We start from the raw sequence: 16,768 nt of genomic DNA, 5'->3' as shown, positions 1-16,768 counted from the left end.
TTGACTCTGTGGGCCTTGTTCTCCTGATGTCCTTGAACCCTCTGGTCTCTCCTACAGGGGTTCCCTTGGCTCCACCTAGTATTTGGCTATGAGTCTATGCATTTGCTCCTATCAGTTGCTGGATGATGCCCCTCTGATGACAACTGGATTAAGCACCAGTCTATGAGTATAGCAGAATATCATTGGGAATCATTTCATTGATTTTTTTTGCCAGTTATGTTTCATTCTATCCTGGGTCTCTGGGCTATCCAGCCTCTGGTTCCTGGCCATCCCAGCAGCATCAGGAGTGGACCCCCCTCTCCCCGCATGAGCCTCAAGTTGGACCAGTCATTTATTGGACACTCCCACATGGTTTGTGCTACCATTGCCCCAGCAAGTCTTACAGACAGGAGAGGTTGTAGGTCAAAGATTTTTTGGCTGGGTTGGTGTCCCAGCTTTGAGCCTTGCCTGATTATAGAATATGGTCAGTTCAGGCTCTGTATCCCCTCCATTATTCAGAGACTTTGCTAGGGTCACTCTAGTAGATTTCAGGGAATTTCCATAGTACTGGGTTTCTGTATCTACCCCAAAGGCCCACCAATTCCAATTTAACCTGCTGGCTTGCCTGTGCCTGGCCTGGGTGGGACATAAAACCACAAAAAGAGTAAGCTCTTGCCCATTTTACAATGGAGGACTGGGGAAAGAGTTTTGGGTCAGAGGAGGAAGAAACAAACTATTAGAGAGACCTGGCTATGACCCATAAGCCAAGGGCAGAGTATGTACTGGAGAAACTCCTAGAGTTCCGGGAAGGAAGGCGGAATTATGCAGCTGAATTGGAGACTCAGAGAATAATAACTGCCTTCGAATGAAACTAGAGACTATCAAGAAGTCTGAAATGCAGCATTCACTGGGCACCAGCATATCTTGGCCTTGGAGGATGACCTGGCTCAGATGAAAGCCATTGAAGATCAACTGAAGAAATACATCCAGGAATTGCAACAAGCCAGTGATAACCTAGAGAGAGCCAAACGGCCATATTCATGTCCCTGGAAGACTTTAAACCGCGCTTGAACCAAGCCATCAAAAGAAATGCCTTCCTGGAGAGAGAGCTGGGCAAGGGGGAGAATCTTCTAGAATCAGTCCAGAAGCTGAAGGATGAAGCCAGAGACCTGTGGCAGGAATTGTCTGTGCAGCAGAAGCAAGACAAGCTCCAGTCACCTATGCCGGGCTCGGGGAAGCTGGAAGGACAGACATGGCTGCGCAGGCCGCAGGTTCTGTACCATCCTCTCCCATAACTCACTGAGGACCCAGCTCTGGTTTGAATACACTGGGAACGTGTGGGTCTAGACAGCTCCAATAGTGGGTCCCCACTCACACCTGTACCCCAGATATCAGGCCTAAACATTGTTGGGAACCTGCTTTGGAACGTTGGGGCCCTGGGTCCAAACTGACATCCTGCATGAACTTCGTGTGTGATCATTACCTAAGCCAGATAAGTGGGCCAGCCTCAAGGTGAGGAACCAAAAACAGAGATGGTGCTGACAAATGGCCAAGCAGCACCAGTGTGGGAGATAAGGGAGACAAAATTGACACCCTCTCAGATTTGTTCCCGCTCTTGACATTCACTCTTAGAAGCCTGAGGGCCCTGTGCAAGCCACTGGGATACTGCTGTCTCCTCCGTTAAATATGGTTTGCTCTGTCTGAGGTCAGGGAAACGCTTGGAGTTGGGAAGCCAGCCTCACGGTTCTCATCCCCACAGCAGCCGTCCACCCAGGGTGTGGTCAACCTTTTGCTTTAGGTCCAATGGGAACGGCGCCCTCACCTTTCCACTCAGCTTTTGGTGGTTGTATTTTCAAGTTGGTTTGAGAAATAACAGCCAGCATCACCAGCATTCACTGTGTGCTGTGCAGCGCAAGCTGACTAAGACAGTTGGTTGTAGACATCATCCCTGTAACGTGGCCCAGTCCCTGGCAGTGCATGTCATAGAAATGAACTGGTCCCCTGAGGCAGTTCTAAGGCATGGAAGATGGGGCCGTCCTGTCATTGGCTACCTAGAGTTCTAATGGCTTCCAGACATGTTTTAAATATCCATAATCTTCAGTGGGGATTAGAACCCAGCTCGGGAGCTCTCCTCTCAGCCTTCCAGCTGGAGCTGTCTTCTGGAACATTCTCTCAGTGCTCTTACAGCATGGTTAAATTGTGTCTAGGACTGAAAGATTACAGAGGTGTAGGGCTATTTTAAACTGTGGTCATGTACCGTTGACACTTTTATTTTCTTTTGTATTCTTGAGACAGGGTTTCTCTGTGTAACACTGCCTGACCTGAAACTTGCTATGTAGAACAGGCTGGCCTTGAACTCAGAGATCTGCCTGTCTCTGCCTCCCAAGTGCTGGGATCAAAGTCATGTACCACCACTGCCCAGCCCTTTGACACGTTTAATCTGCCTCTCATGGAGGCTTCTAGAGGTGTGTCTGGCTCTTAGGTCAGTGAGAGATTAGCCTCCTTAGATAAACCCTAACTCCTATCTTTATTGAATCCCCTTTCCTGGTGTTGGGGAGACATTTGCATCTGAACCCTGGGCAACTCAGAGTTGGAATGGCCTTTGTTATGCCACCTGTAAGAAGAGGACTTCATCCAGCCAGCAAGATTCATCCAGACACCATAGAATAACCAAGGTGACCAAAGCATGAGACTGAGTTCTCCGGCAGAGGCTCCCTCAGGATGTGGAGAAATTCCAGACTCTCTGATCTCTCAGGCAAAGTGCTGCCTCACACTTTGGTCCACATGAGAAGTACACACTAATTTCCAGAGCTTAGCATTCTTTGCTTTGCTGCTAACTTATTTTCTAGTAGATGGCACAAGACTGGCCTTGAGTTGGACCTAGAACTTTCCAAATGCTACTGACATTCACAGGGTGATTTTAAGCTGTGTGGCTATTTCCAGCTCAGACATTCTAAGCTGGAAAAGGTGGACTTTGTTTTCTATAGAAATTATAAAATCTAGAGAAATGCCTGCTCTGCTGGTGTGTGTCTGTCCTTCATGTTTGTGCACGTGACTGTGAGGTTCACCTTTTGTTTACCAAAGTAATAAAATAACAGGGGTGGGGAAAAATGGTTTCTCTGCAGGAAGTAAAACAATAAACATAATAGAGAAAGACTTTGTTATCTTTGAGGACTGTACCACTGGAAACTGGAGAAAAAAATCTTTGTTACATAATATCAAAAACTATATATACTTGTGTGAAAGGCAGAACCAAAAGTAGTGAGGTCGATGCTTAGTGGAGGAGATTTCCAAGAAAAGTGTTAGTGGTGTAGCTTGGCTTTCTCTTTTTGCTACTTATAGTAAAAACGCGAGATGAGAGAGATAATTTCAGACAATAACTAGCAAGCAAACAGAAGCCAGAATTGGGTGATACTCAGCCTATCCTGCTATCAAACAATCCTACAACTAAAAAATTTACTATTGGAAATTCATGCTCTAAAGAAAAGCCCAAGTTTAGCTAGACATTCTTGTTGCACGAATCCTAAATGGTCTTTTAATAAAAACCCGGAGCCAGATATTGGGGTAAATGCTGAAAGATCAGAGAGACAAAGGAACAAGCTACAGCCACCTCTCACCTCACCAGCTCCATGAATCTTCTGATTGAATGTCTCTGAGTCCTCAGTCCTGTCTCCTCATGCCTTGTATGCCTTTCTCTGCTCAGCCATTTCACTTCCTATCTCAGCCTTCCTAGGGCTGGGATTAATGAAGTGTGTGCTTCCCAAATACTGGGGTTAAAGGTGTGTGCCACCACTGCCTGGCTCCATTTCTCTCCTAGACTGGATCAATCTCATGTAGCTCAGTTTGACCTTGAGCTCACAAGAGATCCAGATGGATCTCTGCCTAAAGTGCTAAGATTAAAGGTGTGTGCTACCACTGCCTGACCTCTGTGTTTAATTTAGTGGCTGGCTATGTCCTCTGATCTTCAGGCAAATTTTATTAGAGTACAGCAAAATTTCACCACACATTCTTTTGCTGAATATGTCTGAATCATGACTCTACTTAACCATCTCAGCAAATGCAGAGAAAAAAAAAAAAACAAAGAAAGATCATGAAGAATTCTCTTGTCTAATGGTCCAGATCCCTCATGATATATACAAGGAGCTCACAATATTTTAGAAATTGTTGTCCAAACAAAAACACTGTCAGCTTGATATAAAGGGGGCAGGTGAAAAGGAAACTAGACCTTCCAAACTTCAAACATGTAATATATGGACAAATGGAGTGCCTCTGCCACAATAGCAAATGTCAAATGTCATGGAAAACAAAGGCTAAAGTTTGATGTTCAGAGACTAGAACTTTAGTGACTTGCAGAGCTGCTGTAGAGACTAGGACAGATTCCTAAATCACAAACACTGAGAAGAACTCTCTCGGCTGGATTTTAAACTTGCCTGAGCTGGTTATGACCATATTCCTTTATTCTCTTCCTTTGGGGATGCAAATGCCTTCCATGCCTGCCCCACCCATACATCTTCAAAGCATGTAAATTGTGCTCTGCTTCACAGGTCCACTGATACCTAGCAATTTGTCTTCAGAAGCTAGAATCTTACATCTATATGAAGAGAATTATTTTACATTGTAATATTTAGAATTCCTTGAATTGATAATAATTAATAGGTTAAGAGACTGAAGAGAGGGGAAATGTGCTTTGCACATGGCACAGATGTACTTTAAACAGAACAGACAATGTGCTAGAGTGGATTGAATAGTGGACTCCAAAAGCGATATGTTCATATTTTGATGCCTGGAGCCTTTCAATGTAACCTAATTTGAAAAAGACCATTTGCAGATTTGATTAATAATTTTGAAATAAGATCCTCTGTATTATCCAAGTGGGTCCTAAATTCACCGGCATGTATCCTGACCCTTATAAGAAATACATGGAAGAGAATCACATAAAGATAGGAGGTGATATGAAGACAGAGACCTAGTGGATGATATAGCCAGAATGCAACAACAACTCAAAGTTTGAGGCCAAGAAGGAAATATGCTCTCTAGCCTAGTCTTCCTGACACACTTCAGACTTCTTGATATCAGAACTGTGCAAGTATGAATTTCTGTTGTCTTGAAAGCCACCACATCTGTGGCAATTTGTTATAGCAACCCTAGAAAACTAACACAGTAATGACACTGAAAAAAATATGTATGGGTTCCTTGATGCAGTTTTGCAATAACCAGAATGTGCCAGGCCCTACACAAAAGAGGAATTCCCCTTTAAATAAGTTTACTACAATATTCTCGAACATACTTTTTATCCAATTCTAATATTAATTGATTTTTAAAGGACAATGATTCCCCACATACACATGGAGAATATACAAAATATACACACACTCACATACACACACACGCACACACACACACACACACACACACACACACACACACAAAGAGAGAGAGAAAGACAATAGATAGATAGATAGATAGATAGATAGATAGATAGATAGATAGATAGATAGATAGATAGACAGACAGATGATGGATTGATAAATAGGGGAGAGGGAGAGAGATTCTTCTCTTTGTTCCTAAACAAGGTTTGACAAAGCTGTTTTGATATTGAAAAAATACATATAATATCGAAAGATGACTACTTTTAGTTTAACTTAACAAATACTTATTTAGCATTTTCTGTGGGAGGAACTATACAGGGCCATAAGTAGGAGTGGTTACAAGAAAATGAAGACTATATAAGTACAAAATAAGAAGCACATAACTTGAGAACAAAATATGTAACATGAAGTATATATAAACATAACAATAATAATAATAGAGCAGGAAGGCATGGATTTGAGAAGAGAATGTGGACACAGGACTGCTGGAGATGGAGGAGGAGTGGATATGATGAAATACATTGTACTTGTGTGAAATTCTAAAAACAAACAATATGAATAATCATAAAATTCTTGGGAGTCTTCATAGAAAAAGCAGGCATAGACAAAGTGGAATTTTTTTTTAATGATGAGCTAGAATCTAAGTGGGCAATGGACAACTGTGTACTTCAATAAAAGGGACCATCCCAGGTAGGAGGAGCTGCCTGGGAGCTGCCAAAGGAGCAGAAATAGGAACATACTCATGGAAAAGTAATGACCTTTGACCAGAATATTGGACTCTATATAGAAGAATGGGATAAAACTAGAAATGATAGTTTTCCGTATGTCACAGATACCACGTTGGCAGAGTCACACTTAAGGGAGTGGTGAGTGGAGAGGTATTAATGAGTGTAGTGCTTGAGAGCTTGTGTGAGCTCTGGATTCATTGCTCTAGAAAGGGGCACCCGTGTAGAAAACATTGAAGGTCATCTGAAGAGGGTCCCACCTGGAGCACCAGCAGAGCTTCCTTCCCTGGAAGTCCCCTGGACTTGAAAAGTTTTGAGAGGGGAAGGAAACTGATGTTTTGTTTCACTTTATTTTATTTCTCCATCTATGATCAGAAAGACAAATTAGAGTGATGAATCTTTTGGCCTCTTGTAGGTTATTTGGAAAAATGATCCATAATAGGATCACAAGTATAACTTAGAAGTATCCATATTTCTAAGATACATTCAAAGTCTCTAGTATTGGGATCAAGCGAGATGCATTGTTTCTTATTCCTTTTATTTTTTGAGATTATAATATAGTCATGTCATTTTTCCTTTCCCCTTCCTCCCTCCAAGCCCTGCCATATATGTCTTCTCGCTCTCTTTCAAACTGATGGCTTTTTTAATTATTACGTGTATATATGTACATGTATATACATACACATTCCTAAATATAAACTGCTCAGTCAGTATAATGTTACTTGCATGTATTTTCCCTGAGCTGACAATTTGGCACTGGACAAGCAGTGGGTGAGCTCTTTAACAGGTGACCAGCTGGCTGTGATAGACTCAACTCAGAGAACTGCTGATCTAGTGATTACAGTGAATTTTGCTTTTGACTTTCCATCACCATGTGAAACAGACAGAACTGAAGCGGTTATGTCTACACACATACAGACAGACAGGCAAGCAGACAGACAGACACACACACACACACACACACACACACACACACACACGAAATGTCTTCTTAAAACTCCAAAACTTGACCAATTCCCCAGTTCTCGAGTCATTCCCTGCAGTCTGTATCAGTTACCAGTTTACATCAAGTTCAGGAATGACCTCAGCAGCAGTTTGTCAGGACTCCACTTACCCTGGAGAAAGATGTCTTTTTTACATTAGCCAGAGCACTTAAGAGGGACATTGGCGACATATAGTCATGGTGCCAAAAGCTCCTGATGGGTCCCCACTGGGTAGGATAAACAGTCATCGTCTCTAACCTTCAAGCAAGCACCTGCCACAGCAGCCAGAGCAGCGTCTGTTCTGTGTCTATCTGAAAATGGTCCAGGGTTTTCCTCACATATCAGTCAGTCTTTCCAGGAAGGACTTTGAGAAATGACAGTAATTGGCACAGCTCTGGGATTGGCAGGGTCTGCTGCTTGTCAGAGCTTATGAGGGTCTGTCATCTTTTTGTTTGGTAAAACAGCTGCCATGACTGTGTTCTAAAAAATGTGATTGATTTCTGACAATCCTGTTTTCTTCTTCAGACATACCACACATTCATTCCTAGTTAGGAAAATAATCTTTCATAATCTAATATTAAACTGCCAAATCAATTATGCTTCCTGATTATTGTTTAACAAGGAGGATGGCGTGCAGATTAACAAATGTTCTTAGACAAAGCTATCATTTTTATTTTTCTGACATTTTGAACCTATCCACTGAATAGTTATACAAGTCTCATGTACTATCTATATGCTACCATTTATCCACAAGTAAACATCCACAGCACCTGCATAAATAGCTATTTTTTTCTTTAGACTTGGCAGTGTACATTTATGGTTTGGGATTCTCCAAGTTCTCTGTTTCCTCCATCTTGTTTCTGCACACTCTCTTCTTTCAGAGAGCTCCTCCTTCACTCTAACTATGGGTTTGAGTAGAACTTGTCCATGATGGACTTCTCCCTTCTTTCCAAAGTTGTCCACCACATTGCTTTGCCTCATCAACAGACCAACTGCTGACCTGGAAAAGGCACAGTTAGAACTTCTTCCTAAAGCTATTTTAAACTGGAGCTGAATGACTTAGGTGAGCCTTGATGGGAACATGCAGAGGAGGCCTTTCCTCTCTGACGAGGAAGCTAAGAATGGGGTTCCAGAGAGGCTGGCAGCCAACCAGGCACATAAAGAATACAGAAGAGGGGGCTTTTCAGAAGCTTCAGTTCTAAGAGCCACCCTAACGAAACCACTGACTGTGGTTGAAATATTGTGCACCCCAATAAACTTATCAGGGAGTCAGAGAACAGAACAGCCTCTATATTAAGCATAGAGGTTAGGCAGTGGTAGCACACACCTTTAATCCTAGCATTCTAGAGGCAGAGATCCATGTGGATCTCTGTGAGTTCAAGGCCACACTGGAAACTGCCAGGCATGGTGACACACACCTTTAATCCCAGCACTTGAGATCTCATGTCTTGCTTGGGAAAGCCACATGCCTTTAATCCCAGGAAGTGATGGCAGGAAGCAGAAAGGTATATAAGGTATGAGGACCAGGAACTAGAGGCTTTTTAAGCTTTTAGGCTTTTAGCAGCACTTCAGCTGAGATCCATTTGGATGAGGACTCAGAGGCTTCCAGTTTGAGGAAACAGGATTGGCTGAGAAGTTGGTGAGGTGAGGTTATCTGTGGCTTGTTCTGCTTCTCTGATCTTTTAGCATTCACCCCAATACCTGGCTCCATGTTTTTTATATAGTAAGACCTTTTAAGATTCATCTTACAATTGGTGCCCAACATGAGGCATTAAGCACTTGAAATGTGACTAGTCCATATTAAATTGCTCTGTAGATGTAAAGTAACGCAAGAGTTCAAAGGGAGTATGAAAACAAAAATGAAATTAAGTAAGTAATGATTTTCATAATTAATATATTCCATATCTTGAATGCTCATCTAAATAATAAGCATATTAAGTTCATTTTATCTATTTCCCTTATTAAATTTTTAAAAATATTTCAAATTATAATATAATTACATTATTCCCCCCTTCCCTATTAACTCTCTATACTGTTCCACACACATAACCTTGTTCTCTTTCAAACTCATGGCCTATTTTTCCTTATAAAAATAAAACCTGCTCAGTCCACACAATCCCAGTGGCATGTATGTGTTTTCAGATCTGACTATATTCTATCACTGCCCATGCTTTGTATTTCATAGGACAACTCATTGCTCCAAAATCCAGTTAACTGTAGCCAGAATGGAGAAGTAATATCCTCTCATTGTCCCCAAGGGACTTCTGTTGACAAAGGACATAGTCCTTTCTCCAAATGGCTAAGCAAGCTGTGAGTATCTAGAGAAGAGCTAAAGCTTAATCCTTATCATCATTACTGTAGGGACAGACATCAATGCCAAAGGCACATAGTTAGACTTCCTTAGAGTGAGTTTTTTTTTTTTAACAAGTTATTTCCAATATGAGCTGGCATGTGAGAGGAAGGTATGTCTCTGAAACTCTATATGCTCTTTCTCCCAGCTGACAAGGCTGCAGAAGCTGTAAGGACAACATTGGACACTTGGTGTTGAGGACAGTCTTCTTAAGCTGTGATGCATAAATGAGTTTCTACCTTGATGAGCCTTTGTATACTTGTTTCTAATTGCTAACTCTGCCTAACTGACATAGCTTGTTAGACAGATCCTCTCAAAAGTCCCTGAGGACCAAAACGACATAGGACAAAGGAAACTGGAAGATGCCAATCCGGTGGACCTAACTGAATCTAATGATCATCCATAGGGAAATGTGCACAGTAGTAACATGCTTCCTTATCTAGTAAGACAGGATAGTGTCTTTTTGTTGCTTCCCTGCTCTCCCCCCCCCCATGTAATAATCTTTTTAAACGGGAGGTTTTCATTAAACAATGCAGGTGTCTGTTCAAAAACTTGATTTCTAGGTATATCTATAATTTCTGGAAGATTTTAGAACTTTAACAGTAGATTGAGTAAGAAATGTATATCCTTACCCGTGGACACATTCAAATCCCTGAGGGCCCATATAGAAAAAAAAATGTAAATGGAGGGGAATACTTTTCCCCCCGCTCTTCTTGAGATGAGATATCCATCATTTTCTGACCTTGAATATCAGAGTTTCTGGTTCATGAACTTTGAAACACTGATGGTTCCCTGGTCTTATATAGGGAAAAAAAGTAAATGGAGGGGAGGGAATACTTTTCCCGCTCTTCTTGAGATGAGATATCCATCATTTTCTGACCTTGAGTATCAGAGTTTCTGGTTCATGAACTTTGAAACACTGATGGTTCCCCTGGTCTTGTCCTTAGGCATTTAGAGTCAGACTTAGGAACTCAATTCATTGAAGGAATTACATTTATATTAAGGATCTGTAGAGCCAGGCATGTTGATGTATAAATATTCTCCAAATACTTGGAAAGATGATATAGATGGATCTCAAGTTAGAGGCCATTCTGGCCTAGGTGATAAAACTGTCTCAAAACAAAACCAAAAATTACTCTGCATTACTTTTTGATCATGGCTGACTACAGAATTGTGATTGTGGAAAGATGGAAATTGTCGATCACACGTTAAAATTACACTGCATTGGCTTAGTCCTTTCATTAGCCATGTATCATACTTTCTTTCTTCTATTCTATTCTAGTCAAGTAGAGTCTGCTCACCTCTATTCTATTCGGTACTTTCTTGTTTTTTGAGATAATTTCATATTTACAGTGCTGGCTAGTCTGGAACTCACTATTGGGTCATGTCAGCCTCAAACTTACAAGCAGACATTATGCCTTGATCTCATGCATGCTGAAATTACCTTTAGTGTATGACCCAACCATCTCAGAACTCTATTTATCCCTTTTAAGGACTATACATATACTAATATAATCACCTTGCACTTGGCCTTGCCTCTTAAGGTGCCACCTCAGTATCACTACACTGAGAATGAAGTTTTCTATGCATAAACATGGAACAATATACTCAAATCATACCATCCAAATTCAGATTATAAGATAAACTCAAATAAAGACAAACCTAAACAAAGCAAACCGAAATCCAAAGAAAAATAAAAAATAATTCTTAAGGTTGCCATGGGAAATACATATACAATGCAAACAATCACATATTTATCACTAGAATGAAGCTAGAAGACAGTGAAACATCTTAAAAATGAAAAACAAAAGGACAAGTCAACCAAGAATTTGATAGCCAATGAAAATAACCTTTACAAGAAAAGGTTAAATAAGCTTGTTCTCATTCATAGAAGAACTAAGAGGATCCATTGCATGTCTACCTGTTTTGAAAGAAATGCTAAAGTTATTAAGCCTGAACATAAAAAGAAAGAAATTTGTTCCTTCAGGAATGAGGCCAGAGTATCAGAAAAAGTGTGAGTGCAATAACTAATAATAGATTGTGTTTCTTAAAATAATTAAGATATCTTAGAGCAAAAAACTCATTATCTGGAGCATCATCAGTATATGGACATGTAGTATATGCTACAATTATACTTTACAGTGGTTTAATATATGCATTATGGTAAGTCTTCTGTCTTTTACTAAAATGACAAAATATTAGCTCTTTGTAAAGAAAGGCAAACTGTGTATTAAAATTTCTAGAGCACCTTGTAATCAATGCAAAGAAAAGTAGTCCCAAAGCAAAAATTACATTGTGCTGGAATGTTCAAAATAAGTGAATAAATAAAATTTACCATAATTCAAAAGAATGCAGGATATGAAAAGTAAAAAAATACACAGAAATGAAAATTTACTTTTAAGTTGGTGTTTGATCTAAATTCATCCATAATAATAATTATATTAAGTATAAATGACATGCAGACACTAAATAAGAGGCAGAGACTGTTGTGTTGAGTATGTTTGTAAAAAGACTCAGTATATGCTATCTATGGAAAATTTGCTTTAAATATAATTATATGTATAGCTTAATGACAAAATGATGGAAAGAGGATATATATGAAACTTAATCTATGTAAAAACTAATCAAGAGAAAGAAAGGTTCAGTATTTTGTTAATATTAGAATGCAGATTTCAGAATAAGACAATAACAAATACAAATGTAGTACATCCTAACAATAGAAGACTTAACTTATCAACAGTCATAACCATCTCACAAGCCTATACTTAAAAATAGTTACAAAGTATATAAAGCAAATACCAATGGAGCTGGCAGGAAAAACAGATCATTCCAAAATTCTTCTTCAAAAACGTCAGCACTCGCTCTCAGTATTTGCTAAAACAAGTAGATGCAAAATTACAAAGCATATGGGAGACATGAACACTATCAGCCAACCTGACTTAATTGACATTTAAAGGTTGCTTCAGCCAAAAACAGCAGAATATGCATTATCTTTAAAGTGCACATGAAATATTCAAAAGAACACATCCATAATACATAATACAAACCTTAACAGATTTAAAGTAAATGAAGTCATGCAAAGCATAAAACTAGAATAAAGATTAATTACTGCAAAAATATTTTTGAAATCTCAAAATATTAAAAAATTAACATATTTCTAAATAAACCTGTTGCAAAATAAGATGTCTTAAGGTAAATTTTAAAATATTTGAACTGGATTTTTAAAAAAATATTATGCTTCAAAACTGATGACTTATAATTAAGGTTTTCCTCAAAGGAAATTTTAGGGCAATAAAAGTTTATTTTATAAAACGAAAAAAAATCTCAAACCAATAATCTAGGCTTTTATCTTAGGGAATTCATAAAAACCAATTAAATACAAGCTTATAGAACAAAATCAATGATAAAGATAAAATTAAGAACCAATAAAATCTTTTAAAGAATAACAATAGAGTAAATCAATAGGAACAAAAATTACTGTTTAACTAGATAAAGCTGCTGAGCTCTAGAAAGCCTGGCCAAGAAAAAGAGAGGACATGCAAATCCAGTATCTTAAGTGAGAAGACATCTCTATGAAAAAGACACTAACAGAATAGAAGAGTGACTCCATGCTTATGTATTTTCAACTTAGGTGAAATAATCATTTTATTTTTTATTTTGTTTTGTTGCTGTTGTTGGTTGGTTGGTTTTGTTTAAGACCAAGTCTTTCTACAAAGTCCTGGCTGTCCTGAATCTATGTAGACCAGGCTGGACTCAAACTCACAATTATCTACCTGCCTCTGCCTCTTAAGTGCTGGAATTAAAGTTATGTGCCACCATGCCTGGTTGACATAAAGCATTTTTTTTTTGAGAGACATAAGGTAGCTGAGGTTACCTAACAGGGAGTAGCTTGGGCAGTCTTATGTTTCTTTTTTTGTTTTGTTTTGTTTTGTTTTTTGTTATTGTTGTTGTTTGTTTTTTCGAGACAGGGTTTCTCTGTGTAGCTTTGGTGCCTGTCCTGGAACTCACTCTGTAGTCCAGGCTGGCCTTGAACTCACAGAGATCCACCTGGCTCTGCCTTCCGAGTGTTGGGATTAAAGGCGTGCGCCACCACCGCCCGGCTTATGTTTCTTAGATAACTGTGATGCATAGTTGTCTCAGTCACTGTTCTATTGCTGTTAAGAGACACCATGACCACAGAAACTCTTATAAAGGAAAACAGTTCATTGTGTCTGGCTTACAGTATCAGTGGTGTAGTTCATTATCCACATGTCTTGGTAGCTGAGAGTTCTACATCCAGGTGAGGAGGCAGCAGGAAGAGAGAGACGGTGGGTCCAGCTTGAGCATTTGAAACCCCAAAGCCCAACGACACACTTCCTCCAACAAGGCCATATCTACTCCAACAAGGCCAAGTGTCTTCATCCCTCAATTAGCGCCTAATGACCTAATGACCAAGTATTCAAATCCATGAGCCTTTGGGGGCCATTATTATTTAAACCACCTCACTAGATGACAAGATTCCAAGAAATAAATTTAAAAAATCAAATCCAGATTGTTTTCCCTAAGGGTGGGTTCACTAACATTTAATTCCACATGGTCTCTTCTAGAAGTTGAAAGAGAAGTGCTTCTCAGATCATTTAATGGCAGCAACATGGCCCCTTCTGTGCAACCCTGTGATGCTATTCCTGGGTCTCTACCCAAGTGAAAAAAAGAAGTGGCATCAGTGCAAAACCTCTACACATGTATATGGAAGTTTCATTTATCATCATCACAACCAGAGAAAGCATTAGATATCCTGCCATTGGGCAATGCATGCATAAGTTGTGTTGATTTCTTATAACAGACTTACAAATAAAAGGAAATGAGTTCTTAGTACATGCAAGATTGTGATGAACCACAAACACATTGTACTAAGTCTAAATCAATTATTAAAAACAGATCTGGATGGGAGGGCACCCACCTATAATCCTGTGATTCAGGCGCTGAGACAGGAGGATGACAAGTTGAAGACCAGTGTGGATTACATAAGAGATAGGGGACAGACTGAGCTGTGTAAAGACACCATGTCAGACGTGACAAGAATGTGGGCATGTCTTATTGGAAAGAAAGAGAGGGGTGTGTAGAACAAAGTGAGGTGCGGGGAGAAAAGCAGAGCTATAGGGATAGAGCATGAAACAGAGATTTCCAGTGCACAAGAGAAAGACTGAGCTAGACCATAAACAGTTACCACAGTCAAAAGGGGAGTGAGAGGTACATAAGAGAAAGACTGAGCTAGACCATAAAGAGTCACCACAGCCAAAAGACAGAGTAAGGTGAGGAAATGCACTAGCTAGAAAAACTGAATTTGATCCCCAGGACACACACACACACACAAACACACACACACACAATTAATTAATTAATTAATCAATCGACTAATTAATATAATGAGTTTTATTTAAAAATAATAACAACCATTAGGAAGGGGCAATTTTCTTAAATAAGGTCCCCAAATTAAAAATCATTACTAAGAAATAAGAATTAAGAAGATTAACAAACCCGACTTGCTTATAACTAGCAATCTCATTTATGAAAGGACACCAACCAAATTGTGAAAATGCCAAGCACAAACTGTGAAAGATATTTCCAGGACCTACAGTCTGAAAATGATTATGATCCAGAGCACATATGCTTTTTAAGTTCTTCATAGCACAATAAGTAAACGGCAAGTAACCAATTGGAAATGAGCAAAAATGTACGCATGTTTCATTGCGAAGCATCTCTGATCAGAAAAGAATAAGACTACCAGATATTTCTCTGTGTGAGATATTTGTATGATATTTATACATATAACATAAAATATACCTATGTTATTATGGAGAAAAGCTTCAAATGAAAACCTAAGAAATCCAGTTAAACCCTGGCATCTGTGTGCTCTCTCCCTCCCTCCCTCCTCCCTCCCTCCCCTTCCTCTACTTCCCTTTCAAACATACATACACACATACACACACACACACACACACACACACACACACACACACACACACACACAGATAATATGTTTCCTTTAGTGTTGAATGCATGTATTAACTTTATTTTATTTTTTATTTATTTTTAATGGAGGGAAAGATTTCCTTTGCTTTTCTATTACTACAGACTATGGGGAAAGATTAGCTAGTAATAAATGAGCATGGGATTCTGTTTATAGAATGGATTATTTATCCAAAATAGCTAAAAAGTCTTTCAGCTTTGTTTTTGAGTCAGTGTTGGAACTAAATATTCAGATTTGACTTTCCTTTCTCTTTTTGAACAGAGATTCATACTTTAAGGCAGAGGAAGTCAAAGGAGACATGTTATCATTTTTATAAGCATTAATTGGGAAGATGCCAGGCCTGTACCATGAACTTTCTGTGGAAGCATGGAGAGGTTCGAGAGCACATGTGGGTAGTGGCAGAGTCCACAGCTGCTCAAACTCCATCTCTAGGCACTTCTCGGTCATTCTACATTCATCTAAAAATAATAATAACATCTTCAACTGAGCTTGCCATTTTTAAAATCAAGCAGAACTTTTTAAAGATCCATGAAACTAAAATGTGCACAGGTCTGAAGTTTTCCTCCTTTGTGATATTTTTGGAGGAGAAAAAATGCTATTATTCAGTTTTGATGATGAACCTGCTACGCTTAGCTTTGCTTGTTGCTTTCACTGTCAAGGTTCACAGTGGCCATGTTTGCATTACCTGTATTTGAGCCTGAACTGAAACTCTCCAGACCAAGGCTGCAATTCTAAATTGCGTGAGGACAATGCCAACGCTGTCAAAACCCTTTCTGAACCTTCCTCTTCGTTTAGTGCGACAAATTACCAGACAACTTGCTTCCAGAGTTGAATTAGCATTTAGATAGATCACCTCACTTTTAACTTAACCCTTGCAGTGGGGCTTAGCTATAAAGTACAAAAGCAATCGTGATACCTCTAAAATGTCCTTGGTCTGCTGCAGTTTATCTTCATGCTGTACTAATGGCTTAAACAATTCCAAATATTTATATGAGTCACAAAATGCAAAATATATATCGAGATGCTTTGAAGCAGAGAACTAAACACGACGGCTCCTGAGCCAAATTGGAACACAGCTATGCACATTTGTTCTGCATATTGTCTACTGCTGCTCCCATGTCACAATAGTGCAATTGGATAACTGCAAGAGATACTATAACACAACTGCAATGTCTGAAAATAAAATTGAAATTCTCCCCCTCTCCCCTCAGGGCTCTGGAGCCTCTGCAGAAGAGGAGATGCAAAGATGGTAACAGCCAGTGCAGTGGAAGGAACCAAAAGGATTGCCTTCCGGACACAACAGGACTGACAGCCTTTGAACTCACAGAGACCGCACACTGCATGCACAGGAC

At 39.5% G+C, this 16,768-nt stretch overlaps 1 pseudogene; it reads left to right on the top strand.

Moving 5' to 3' along the window:
- The first annotated feature begins 665 nt into the window (after nt 1-665).
- Nucleotides 666-1,777, top strand: LOC131905703 (nuclear distribution protein nudE homolog 1-like; annotated as a pseudogene).
- The last annotated feature ends 14,991 nt before the right edge of the window (nt 1,778-16,768 follow it).

Source organism: Peromyscus eremicus, chromosome 3 (genome assembly GCF_949786415.1).
Source record: "Peromyscus eremicus chromosome 3, PerEre_H2_v1, whole genome shotgun sequence".
Lineage (NCBI taxonomy): Eukaryota > Metazoa > Chordata > Mammalia > Rodentia > Cricetidae > Peromyscus > Peromyscus eremicus.
This window is presented reverse-complemented; position numbering and strand designations above follow the sequence as displayed.